The 13072-nt window shown below is 38.0% G+C and overlaps 1 protein-coding gene across 5 annotated transcripts in view; it reads left to right on the top strand.

Moving 5' to 3' along the window:
- COG6 (component of oligomeric golgi complex 6) overlaps window positions 1-13072 on the top strand; it is a 149672-nt gene that overhangs the window by 56888 nt on the left and 79712 nt on the right. The window lies entirely within an intron of this gene.

Raw genomic sequence — 13072 nt, 5'->3', positions numbered from 1 at the left:
GGATTTTCAGCTAAAATGCTTTTTAAATTTTAAATCAAGTTAGGTGAACTGAAAAGTTGTAATTATTTGAAGTTATTTCAAGCAGATGTTAGTTTGCATTTTAAGATTCATCTTGGTTATTTTTATCGACTTAACATCTTCAATTACATAAGTAAAAACACAGGACAAGAAGAAATTTTTGGAGGTTATGGATATGTTTTATGGCATAGAATTGGGTGATGGTTCATGGGTGTATATCGATCTCCAAACTTCTCAAATTACATATGTTAAATAAATACAGCTGTTTGTTATGTCAATCATGTCTCAATAGAGTGGTTTTTAAAAAACACTTTAATTCTGTTTATTATCAGTTGCTAGAACATACATGTATATAGATAGAGCAAAAGGTATCTGTATAAAATGAAGAAATACTTTTAAAAATAGGTTTTATGTGTGTGTGTGTGTTTGGTTGGTTTATTTTGTTTTTATTTTATTTTTTAAACAATTATTAATTTTTAAAGATTTTATTTATTCATGAGAGACAGAGAGGGAGAGAGAGAGGCAGAGACACAGGCAGATGGAGAAGGAGGTCCATGCTGGGAACCCGACATGGGACTTGATCCCTGGTCTCCAGGATCACACCGTGGGCTGAAGGTGGCACTAAACCTCTGAGCCACCCAGGCTGCCCTTATTTTTATGTTTGAAAGAAGATAGGTGAGTGGCCTTCTAAGCAACTACAGAACAGAAAATTAGAATACCTTAAATGGAAGGTATTTGAAAGAAGAGAACTAAAGTTGATAGTGGAATGAAGTCTTAAGAACAGCTTTTGGAATTTTTATGGTACAACCTTATCATTTCTTCTAAAAAAGAGCACCTCTCTATAAAAGGGATGAAAAGTATCATGGTGAACAGTCACAGGAAGAATAATTCTATGTAGTCTATAGCTCAATACATTTTTTAAAAAGAGAAATTCTAACATATGGGTTGTGAAATTTTTAGTAGACTAAATGTTTTTAAATGTGAATTTTTTATAGTTCGACTTTATCAATTGGAAAATGTACTTAAAATTATGAATGTTTCATATAGCTTTTTTGTACATTCATAATTATTAGTAATAACTTTATGAATCTTGGATATTTTTATAAAACATTGTTGATTCTCAATGTTTACATAATATAAATAAAAAATCAAGTGAACTTTCTTTTTAAGTGGAGATGTCACTGACTGTACACAAAACTTAACTGTACAGTTAGTTGAATTTGTGTATACTCATAATCTCCACCCCGATCAAGATCTAAAACATGTCCAGCACATCAGAAGGCTTCTTTATGCCTTTTCTCAGTAACCCCTATGGTTAACCACTATCTTTTATTTCCTGTTTTTGTGTGCTACTTAAATTCACATAAATAGAGTCATACAGTTGAACTTTTTTTGGATCTGATTCCTTTCATTTAGTGTATCTGTAAGATTCATCTAAGTTGTCTACAGTAGTTCATTTTTAAATTATTGTGTAATAATTCAGTTATATACAATTATACGCAATTCAATACACCACCGTGTATTGATGGACACTTGGACTGTTTCCAGTTCTTAGGTATTGTAAATAAGGATCCTGTAAACATTCTTGTACATGTCTTTTGGTGGATGTACATTTTCATTTCTCTTGTGTATACACAGGAATGGAATATCTGGTACTGCCATTCATTTTTTAAGTGTTTGTATCAATTTCCTCCACCAGTAATGTGTAAGAACTTCATTTGTTCCACATCCTCTCCAGTACTTGATATTACTAATCTTTTTAATTTTAGCCATTGTGGAAATTGTGTGGTGGTATTTCGTTTGTGATTTGTACTTTTCTGAAGACTAATGACGTTGAATACTTTTTCCTAAGTCTATTGGTTGCTGGATTACCTTTTTTTGAAGCATCTTTTGAAGTCTATCACCCAGTTTTCTATTGGGTTATCTGTATTTTTCTTATTGATTTGTGAGGGTTTTAAAAATGCGTTGTAGTTACAAATAAGCATTACAAACATTTCCCCCCAATTTAAACCTGTCTTTTCACTCTCTTAATGGTGTATTTTGATGAACAGAAGTTCATTTTAATTTTGTCCTATATCCTAAGTTTTATTCATTTAATGTTTTCCTGCTCCTGGGTCATGAAGTTCTCCTTACATGTATTTTCTAAGAAGTTTGATTACTTTTGCTTCCACATTTTAGGCCTTTGATCCATTTCAAATTAATTTTTGAGTATGCTGTGAGGTGTAGGGGTCAAGGTTAAGATTTTTCCCATTTGAATTTCTAGTAGATCAATAAAGATCATTTATTATAAAGGCAGTCCTTTCAGGGGGAACCCTGAATTGCAGTGGAAACTTTGTCAAAAATCACAAGACCATATATGTGTAGATTTGTTTTATAAATGTTTATTCTACTCCCATTGGTTTGCCTATCCTTGCACCAATATCACACTATCTTATATAAAGTTTAACCATTAGAAATACATTTTACTTGAATGGAATTAAATTGAAATGATAGAATATTAATTAGATATTTTTCTTCTTTCAGTTTTTCTCAGTTATTTTTACTACATTATTATAAAATTGTAAATTGTGTTTATCTGACAACAGCCATATTTTTCCCTTTGCCTTTGAAGTGTGATTCTGGGCTATTGGTAATATGATAAATGTGTATAAAAGCCTTTCATAGAATGTCAGTTTGTCGAATAGAGTGAGTTTAAGTAGTACTTGTATCATTTATCATTGGCTCTACTAGCAGAGGCAGGACTTTTGCTTTAAATTTGCACAGCTCTTAAAGACCTAATTCAAGAGGGTAAAAAGAGTGTTCTCATCAGCCATCTCTTACTGGTCATTGGCCTTCTGTTTTGATTGACAATTGAAAAACACTGGATTTTTGAAAGATATTCCATAAGGCTCTTTTTTTTTTTTTTTTTTTGGTTTCCAAATGATACTTATACTATGGTTTATAACTTAGAAGAGAAAATTGTATATTAAACATTAGAGTCTTAATCATACAGTGTATGTAGCTATATTGAAGTTTCCCTAGAGAATTTGTTAAATCGTTGATTATTATTTTTTCTTTTTATAAAAGGCTTTAGGAACACCCCCCCACCCCACCACACACACACACACACACACACACACACACATTTCCTCAGGTTTATATAGGTGCCTATTTCTGTATTAAAGCTGTTAGAGTGCTGGAAAATCTTACTGATTTATACTGATCTAAAGATTCCCGAGTAATTTTTTTGTATGAGTAGCTTCTGTGTATTTTATATTACTTATATATATGCATGTGTGTATATGTGATACCTATATATTCTAATTAAATTTCTAAAATTATAACTGCACTTATTAAATAGTTTATTTTAAAATGTTGAAAACATAAAGAACAAAATAAGTCATTCATCCCTTTTCATCCTGAATTAATTGCTGTTAACAAGTTGACATGTTTCATTCAGTCTGGGGTTAGACTGCTTTATTATTTTTGTAAAATTGATATACATAAACTCATTATAAGGATTCAGACCTGCAGAAAACACAAAGATGAAAGTTTAAAAAATTCCTTCACTTAGAAATAATATTGAGGAATCATCATTGTCATCAGTTTAACAATATTTTAGATATCTTTTATTTTTTTATTTTTATTTATTTATTTATTTTTTAAAATAAATAAATTTTTTATTGGTGTTCAACTTACCAACATACAGAATAACACCCACTGCTCATCCCGTCAAGTGTTCCCCTCAGTGCCCGTCACCCACTCACCCCCACCCCCCGCACTCCTCCCCTTCCACCACCCCTAGTTCGTTTCCCAGAATTAGGAGTCTTTATGTTCTGTCTCCCTTTCTGATATTTCCCACACATTTCTTCTCCCTTCCCTTATATTCCCTTTCACTATTATTTAATTTCCCCAAATGAATGAGAACATACACTGTTTGTCCTTCTCCGATTGACTTACTTCACTCAGCATAATACCCTCCAGTTCCATCCACATTGAAGCAAATGGTGGGTATTTGTCGTTTCTAATGGCTGAGTAATATTCCATTGTATACATAAACCACATCTTCTTTATCCATTCATCTTTCGATGGACACCGAGGCTCCTTCCACAGTTTGGCTATTGTGGACATTGCTGCTAGAAACGTCGGGGTGCAGGTGTCCCAGCGTTTCATTGCATCTGAATCTTTGGGGTAAATCCCCAACAGTGCAATTGCTGGGTCGAAGGGCAGGTCTATTTTTAACTCTTTGAGGAACCTCCACACAGTTTTCCAGAGTGGCTGCACCAGTTCACATTCCCACCAACAGTGTAAGAGGGTTCCCTTTTCTCCGCATCCTCTCCAACATTTGTGGTTTCCTGCCTTCTTAATTTTCCCCATTCTCACTGGTGTGAGGTGGTATCTCATTGTGGTTTTGATTTGTATTTCCCTGATGGCAAGTGATGCAGAGCATTTTCTCATGTGCATGTTGGCCATGTCTATGTCTTCCTCTGTGAGATTTCTCTTCATGTCTTTTGCCCATTTCATGATTGGATTGTTTGTTTCTTTGGTGTTGAGTTTAATAAGTTCTTTATAGATCTTGGAAACTAGCCCTTTATCTGATACGTCATTTGCAAATATCTTCTCCCATTCTGTAGGTTGTCTTTGAGTTTTGTTGACTGTATCCTTTGCTGTGCAAAAGCTTCTTATCTTGATGAAGTCCCAATAGTTCATTTTTGCTTTTGTTTCTTTTGCCTTCATGGATGTATCTTGCAAGAAGTTACTGTGGCCGAGTTCCAAAAGGGTGTTGCCTGTGTTCTCCTCTAGGATTTTGATGGAATCTTGTCTCAAATTTAGATCTTTCATCCATTTTGAGTTTATCTTTGTGTATGGTGCAAGAGAGTGGTCCAGTTTCATTCTTCTGCATGTGGATGTCCCAATTTTCCCAGCACCATTTATTGAAGAGACTGTCTTTCTTCCAATGGATAGTCTTTCCTCCTTTATCGAATATTTGTTGACCATAAAGTTCAGGGTCCACTTCTGGGTTCTCTCTTCTGTTCCATTGATCTAAGTGTCTGTTTTTGTGCCAGTACCACACTGTCTTGATGACCACAGCTTTGTAGTAAAACCTGAAATCTGGCATTGTGATGCCCCCAGATATGGTTTTCTTTTTTAAAATTCCCCTGGCTATTTGGGGTCTTTTCTGATTCTACACAAATCTTAAAATAATTTGTTCTAACTCTCTGAAGAAAGTCCATGGTATTTTGATAGGGATTGCATTATTTTTTTTTAATTTTAATTTTATTTTTTTATTTTATTTTTTTTTAGGGATTGCATTAAACGTGTAAATTGCCCTGGGTAACATTGACATTTTCACAATATTAATTCTGCCAATCCATGAGCATGGAATATTTTTCCATCTCTTTATGTCTTCCTCAATTTCTTTCAGAAGTGTTCTATAGTTTTTAGGGTATAGATCCTTTACCTCTTTGGTTAGGTTTATTCCTAGGTATCTTATGCTTTTGGGTGCAATTTTAAATGGGATTGACTCCTTAATTTCTCTTTCTTTAGTCTCATTGTTAGTGTATAGAAATGCCATTGATTTCTGGGCATTCATTTTGTATCCTGCCACGCTACCAAATTGCTGTATGAGTTCTAGCAATCTTGGGGTGGAGGCTTTTGGGTTTTCTATGTAGAGTATCATGTCATCAGAGAAGAGGGAGAGTTTGATTTCTTCTTTGCCAATTTGAATGCCTTTAATGTCTTTTTGTTGTCTGATAGCTGAGGCTAGGACTTCCAATACTATGTTGAATAGCAGTGGTGAGAGTGGACATCCCTGTCTTGTTCCTGATCTTAGGGGAAAGGCTCCCAGTGCTTCCCCATTGAGAATGATATTTGCTGTGGGCTTTTCGTAGATGGCTTTTAAGATGTCGAGGAAAGTTCCCTCTATCCCTACACTCTGAAGAGTTTTGATCAGGAATGGATGCTGTATTTTGTCAAATGCTTTCTCTGCATCTAATGAGAGGATCATATGGTTCTTGGTTTTTCTCTTGCTGATATGATGAATCACATTGTTTTACAAGTGTTGAACCAGCCTTGTGTCCCGGGGATAAATCCTACTTGGTCTTGGTGAATAATTTTCTTAATGTACTGTTGGATCCTATTGGCCAGTATCTTGTTGAGAATTTTTGCATCCATGTTCATCAGGGATATTGGTCTGTAATTCTCCTTTTTGGTGGGGTCTTTGTCTGGTTTTGGAATTAAGGTGATGCTGGCCTCATAGAACGAATTTGGAAGTGCTCCATCTCTTTCTATCTTTCCAAACAGCTTTAGTAGAATAGGTATGATTTCTTCTTTAAACGTTTGCTAGAATTCCCCTGGGAAGCCATCTGGCCCTGGACTCTTGTGTCTTGGGAGGTTTTTGATGACTGCTTCAATTTCCTCCCTGGTTATTAGCCTGCTCAGGTTTTCTATTTCTTCCTGTTCCAGTTTTGGTAGTTTGTGGCTTTCCAGGAATGCGTCCATTTCTTCTAGATTGCCTAATTTATTGGCGTATACCTGTTCATAATATTTTTTTAAAATCGTTTGTATTTCCTTGGTGTTGGTAGTGATCTCTCCTTTCTCATTCATGATTTTATTAATTTGAGTCTTCTCTCTCTTATTTTTAATAAGGTTGGCTAATAGTTTATCTATCTTATTAATTCTTTCAAAGAACCAACTCCTGGTTCTGTTGATCTGTTCCACGGTTCTTCTGGTCTCGATTTCGTTGAGTTCTGCTCGAATTTTAATTAACTCTCTTCTGCTGGGCGTAGGGTCCATCTGCTGTTTTTTCTCTAGCGCCTTTATGTGTAAGGTTAGCTTTTGTATTTGAGTTCTTTCCAGTTTTTGAATGGATGCTTGTATTGCGATGTATTTCCCCCTTAGGACTGCTTTTGCTGAATCCCAAAGATTTTGAATGGTTGTATGTTCATTCTCATTAGTTTCCATGAATCTTTTTAATTCTTCCTTAATTTCCTGGTTGACCCTTTCATCTTTTAGCAGGATGGTCCGTCCCCTCCACGTGTTTGACGTCCTTCCAAACTTCTTGTTGTGATTTAGTTCTAATTTCAAGGCATCATGGTCTGAGAATATGCAGAGGACAATCCCAATCTTTTGGTATCGGTTCAGACCCGATTTGTGACCCAGTATGTGGTCTATTCTGGAGAAAGTTCCATGTGCACTTGAGAAGAATGTGTATTCAGTTGAGTTTGGATGTAAAGTTCTGTAGATATCTGTGAAATCCATCTGGTCCAGTGTATCTTTTAAAGCTCTCATTTCTTTGGAGATGTTGTGCTTAGAAGACCTATCGAGGGTAGAAAGATCTAGATTGAAGTCACCAAGTATAAGTGTATTATTATCTAAGTTTTTCTTCACTTTGGTTATTAATTGGTTTAAATATTTGGCAGCTCCCACATTCGGGGCATATATATTGAGGAATGTTAAGTCCTCTTGTTGGATAGATCCTTTAAGTATGAGATAGTGTCCCTCTTCATCTCTCACTACAGTCTTCGGGGTAAATTTTAGTTTATCTGATATAAGGATGGCTACCCCTGCTTTCTTTTGAGGACCATTTGAATGGTGAATGGTTCTCCAACCTTTTATTTTCAGGCTGTAGGTGTCCTTCTGTCTAAAATGAGTCTCTTGTAGACAGCAAATAGATGGGTCCTGCTTTTTTATCCAGTCTGAAACCCTGCGCCTTTTGATGGGGTCATTAAGCCCGTTTACGTTCAGAGTTACTATTGAGAGATATGAGTTTAGTGTCATCATGATAACTATTCAGTCCTTGTTTTTGTGGAATGTTCCACTGAACTTCTTCTTAAAGGGGAATTTTAAGAGTCTCCCTTAAAATTTCTTGCAGAGCTGGTTTGGAGGTCACATATTCTTTCAGTTCCTGCCTGTCTTGGAAGCTCTCTATCTCTCCTTCCATTTTGAATGAGAGCTTTGCTGGATAAAGTATTCTTGGCTGCATGTTCTTCTCATTTAGGACCCTGGATATATCCTGCCAGCCCTTTCTGGCCTGTCAGGTCTCTGTGGAGAGGTCTGCTGTTACCCTAATACTCCTCCCCATAAAATCAGAGATTTCTTGTCTCTTGCTGCTTTAAGGATCTTCTCTTTATCTTTGGAATTTGCAAGCTTCACTATTAAATGTCGAGGTGTTGAACGGTTATTGATTTTAGGAGGGGATCTATTTCCTGGATCTGAATGCCTGTTTCCCTTTCCAGATTAGGACAGTTTTCAGCTAAGATTTGTTCAAATACATACTCTGGCCCTCTGGCCCTTTCGGCGCCATCGGGAACCCCAATTAAACGTAGGTTTTTCTTCCTCAGTCTGTCGTTTATTTCCCTTAATCTGTCTTCATGGTCTTTTAATTGTCTCTTTTTTCCTCAGTTTCCCTCTTTGCCATCAACTTGTCTTCTATGTCACTCACTCGTTCTTCCACCTCATTAACCCTCGTCGTTAGGACTTCTAGTTTGGATTGCATCTCATTCAATTGATTTTTAGTCTCTGCCTGATTGGATCTAAATTCTGCAGTCATGAAGTCTCTTGAGTCCTTTATGCTTTTTTCTAGAGCCACCAGTAGCTGTATAATAGTGCTTCTGAATTGGCTTTCTGACATTGAATTGTAATCCAGATTTTGTAACTCTGTGGGAGAGAGGACTGTTTCTGATTCTTTCTTTTGAGGTGAGGTTTTCCTTCTAGTCATTTTGCTCATTGCAGAGTGGCCAAAAACAAGTTGTATTGGGAAAAAGAGAAAAAGAGAAGAAGAAAAAAAAGGAAGAAAAAAAGGAAAAAAGAGAAGAAAAAGAAAAAGAAAGAAAGGTGAAAAAAAGAGGTGGGGGAAGTAATCAGAAATCAAAAAGAATAAAAAAACACGGGGGAGTATCTTCTGATTCTATATACTTTAAGTCCCTTGACTTTCCCTGGAATTTGTCCGTCTAGCTGGTCTTCTGGGGGAGGGGCCTGTTGTGCTGATTTTCAGGTGTTAGCACTTAGGGGAGCTGCTCTGCCCCCTGCCTGGTGCAGGGCTCAGTGGGGGTTGTTTACCCCGTGAGGCCCCAGGAGGAACAACCCCAGTGGCTGCGGCAGCTCTGGAAACTTGGATTCAGCCCCCACAGTAACTACAGAGCTCTCCGTCTGCAGGGCCTGGAGGCTCCGGGGCGGGGCCGCTGATCTGCTCAGCTCGGGGCAGGAGCGTCCTTGCTGTCCTGGGCCCTCCCGGCCTCTGCCTGTCCCGGGGGAGGCCGGATCCTGGGCTGTGTCCCGGCGCCCTGTGCTCCGGGGCCTGCGCTGTTGGATTCATGCTCCCGCCCCGCAGCCCCCTCCGCGGAGCACCCCCCCCCCCCCCCCCCCCCCCCCCCCCCCCCCCGGCGAGCTGCTCCGGTCCCGCCGTGCGCGCTGCAGCCCTTAGGGAGCTCGGCGCACTCTCCCGGGGCGCAGGTGCCTGTTACTGTCCCGGGGAGCCCGAGGGCATCCCCGCCCTCCTGGGTCCTGCTCCAACTCCCCGCGAGCCCCTTTCCCCCAGGAAGGTTGGTGCAGCTCCTGCGTCTCCGGGCCGGGGCTCTCCTGTCCTGGGGACACTCGCCGGGGCCTCAGCCCGGCTCCTCGCGGGGCGCCTCCCCCTTGGAGGCCTTTTGTTTATTTCTTTTTCCACGTCTTCCTACCTTGATAGAAGCACGAACTCTTCTCACTGTAGCATTCCAGCTGGTCTCTCTTTAATTCTCAGGCCGAATTCGTAGATTTTTCAGGATGATTTGAAGGTTATCTAGGTAATTTGGTGGGGATAGGTGATTTGGGGACCCTACTCTTCCGCCATCTTGCCCCTCCTCCTATTTTTTTCATTTTTGAAGATTTTATCTATTCATGAGAGAGAGAGAGAAAGAAAGAGAGACAGAGAGGCAGAAGGAGAAGCAGGCTCCATGCAGGGAGCCCGATGTGGGACTCGATCACGGGACTTCAGGATCACGCCCTGGGCCGAAGGCAGGGCCAAACTGCTGAGCCACCCAGGGATCCTCTAGATATCTTTTAAATTGGGTGAATGAATAGAAAATACTTTTATAAAGATGACTTTATATTCTGGTGTTTTTCTTAATTCAATTTGAGTTTAATACAAAAAAAAAAAAGGAAAGAAAAATGAAAGATGTGTGAAACTTGAAATATTTGCCATGAGAGATACTTTTTCTTCAATTTTGGTTTCAATCTTGGCTTCATATATTTTGGGGCTCTATTGTTAGATGCACACATGTTGGTAATTGTCATGTCTTCTTGATAATAAACATTATAAAATATCCTTCTCTGTTTCTAGTAGCAGTTTTTGCCTTCAAAATTTATTGTGTCTGAAATCAGTATAACTACTGTAGTTCTCTTTCGGTTTTTGTATACAAGATTTATCATTTCCTGTCCTTTCACTTTTCAACCTTTTTGTGTCTTTAAATCTAAATTGTTTTTGGATGACAGCCTATAAATAGTTAGATCATTCTTTTTTATTATTTATTTATTCATGAGAGACACAGACAGAGAGAGAGGTAGAGACACAGGCAGAGGGAGAAGCAGGCTCCATGCAGGGAACCCAATGTGGGACTCCATCCCGGGACTCCAGGATCACTCACTGGGCCCAAGGCAGGTGCTAAACCACTGAGCCACCTGGGCGTCCCAAACCATCCAGGCATCCCTGAATCATTCTTTTAAAAAAATCTACCTGGGGCAGCCCCAGTGGCTTAGTGTCGCCTTCAGCCCAGGGCATGATCTTAAGGACCTGGGATCGAGGTCCACGTCAGGCTCCCTGCACAGATCCTGCTTCTCCCTCTGCCTGTCTCTCTCTTTCTCTCTCTCTCTCTTTCTCTCTGTGTGTGTCTCAAATAAATAAAAAAATCTACCTGCTAATCTGCTTTTTGGATGGATGTTTAATCCATTTACATTTAATTTAATTGCTTATAAAGTAGTGCCATTTTGCTATTTTTGTGTGTCTTAAATTTTTGTTCCTTTGTCCCTCTATTACTGCCTTCTGTTGTGTTAATATTTTCTACTATGCTACTTTAATTCCTATACTATTTATTTAAATACATGTATATGAGAAGAGAGCATGTGTAGTTTCTTAGTGGTGCCCTGGGAATTACTATTAACATCTTAATTTATAACAGTTCAGGTTAATACCAACTTACTCTCAATAGCATATGAAAGCTTTACTCCTACAAGCTCAGTTTTCCTGTTGCCTTACACTATTATTGTTACAAATTACATCTTTCTACATTGTGTGCTCATTAACTTGGAATTATAATTCTTGCTTCATGCAGTTGTCTTTTAAAAAATGGAAAAAAGGAATTACAAATGGAAAGTACATTAATACTGTCTTGTATTTACCTGTGTCAGAACTTTTACTGGTGTTCTTTTTTCTTCATGTAAATATGAGTTACTGTCTAGTGTTCCTGTACTTTAGCCTGATTTCCCATATTTCGTGTGGAACAGGTTTCCGAATAGTTTTTGGTTTTTGCTTATTGGGAATGTCAATGTCTCCTTCATTCTTTTTTTTTTTTTTTTTAGATTTTATTCATTTATTCATGAGAGAGACACACACACACACGGGGGGGGTGGGGAGCAGAGACACAGGCAGAGGGAGAAGCAGGCTTCACGCAGGGAGCCTGATGTGGGACTTGATCCTGGGTCTCCAGGACCACACCCTGGGCTAAAGGCAGGCACTAAACCACTGAGCCACCCGGGCTGCCCTTTCTCCTTCATTCTTGAAGAATAATTTTACTGATTATAGAATTCTTTGTTGACAGTCTTTCAGCCCTTGAATATGCCATCCAATGCTGTCTGGCCTCTATGTTTTCTGATGAGAAATCAGCTGTTAATCTATTGAGAATCCTTTGTCATAATCAGTTACTTTTCTCTCTTACTACTTCCAGATTCTCTTTTTGTCTTTTGACAGTTTGTGATGTGTCTTAGGGTGGATTTATTTAAATTTATTTTCTGTGGAGTTTGTGAGCTTCTTGGATGTAGATTAATGTTTTGACTTAATCATGTTTGTTAAGTCTTTGTTATTATTTTTCAAATATTCTCTCTATACTACCCTCTTCTAAGATCCCCATTGTACTCATGCTGATGGTGTTCCCTAAGTATCTGAGGCTCTGTGAATTTCCTTTCATTTTTCCCCTTCCGATTCTGCAAACTGGGTAACCTTAATTATCTGTCTTCAAGTTCACTGGTCATTTATTCTGCCTGTTCAGATGTGCCATGGAATCCCTATAGTGAATTTTACATTTTATTTTCAACCATAAAATTCTGATTTGTTTTTATCATTTCTGTCTCTTTATTGATATTTTCTATTTGATGAGACATTGTTCTCATACTTTAGTTCATTAACGTGGTTTCCTTTAGTTTTTGAACATATTTAAAATAGCTGATTTAAAGTTTTTAAGTAGTAACTCCAGTATTTAGTCTTCCTCCAGGAAAGTTCCTACTGACGTTTTTTTTATGTACATGGACCATATTTTTTTTGTTTCTTTGCATGTCTTATATTTTTTTTGGTTTTGTTGCTCTTGTGAAGGAGGGAGGATTCTCAGAGGTCCATACTTTGCCATTCCTGCTGATGTCACCTATGTATTAACTTTTCTATATAAAACATTCTTAATATAAATCCAGATACTTAAAAAATTCTTAGACCTTTCTGTCTGACACAAGGCTATACAGTCCCTTACATGGACTTCAAGTATGAGATTTTATTAAAAAAACAAAATCTATATTAATATTATAAGTACTCAGAAAAATGTGATTTAAAAAATTCATAGGGACATCTTCTTGGATATCATGATGTTAGCAAGTAGGGCTAATGATGGGCAGCCTGGTGGCTCAGTGCCTATGTATCTGCCTCTCTTTCTCTCTCTGTCGCACATGAATAAATAAATTTTTTTTAAAGTAGGTGTAATGAACTTGGCATACCTTCCAGTTACTAAGTGCCTGGTACCATACCTATAATTTAGATACAACAATCCCAGTTTATCCTTACAGAATCCCTCTGAAGCTCTGTGAAGTTAAAGAGCTTACCTAGGACATACAACTAGTA

This window comes from Canis lupus, chromosome 25 (assembly GCF_011100685.1).
Source record: "Canis lupus familiaris isolate Mischka breed German Shepherd chromosome 25, alternate assembly UU_Cfam_GSD_1.0, whole genome shotgun sequence".
Taxonomy (NCBI): Eukaryota; Metazoa; Chordata; class Mammalia; order Carnivora; family Canidae; genus Canis; species Canis lupus.
This window is presented reverse-complemented; position numbering and strand designations above follow the sequence as displayed.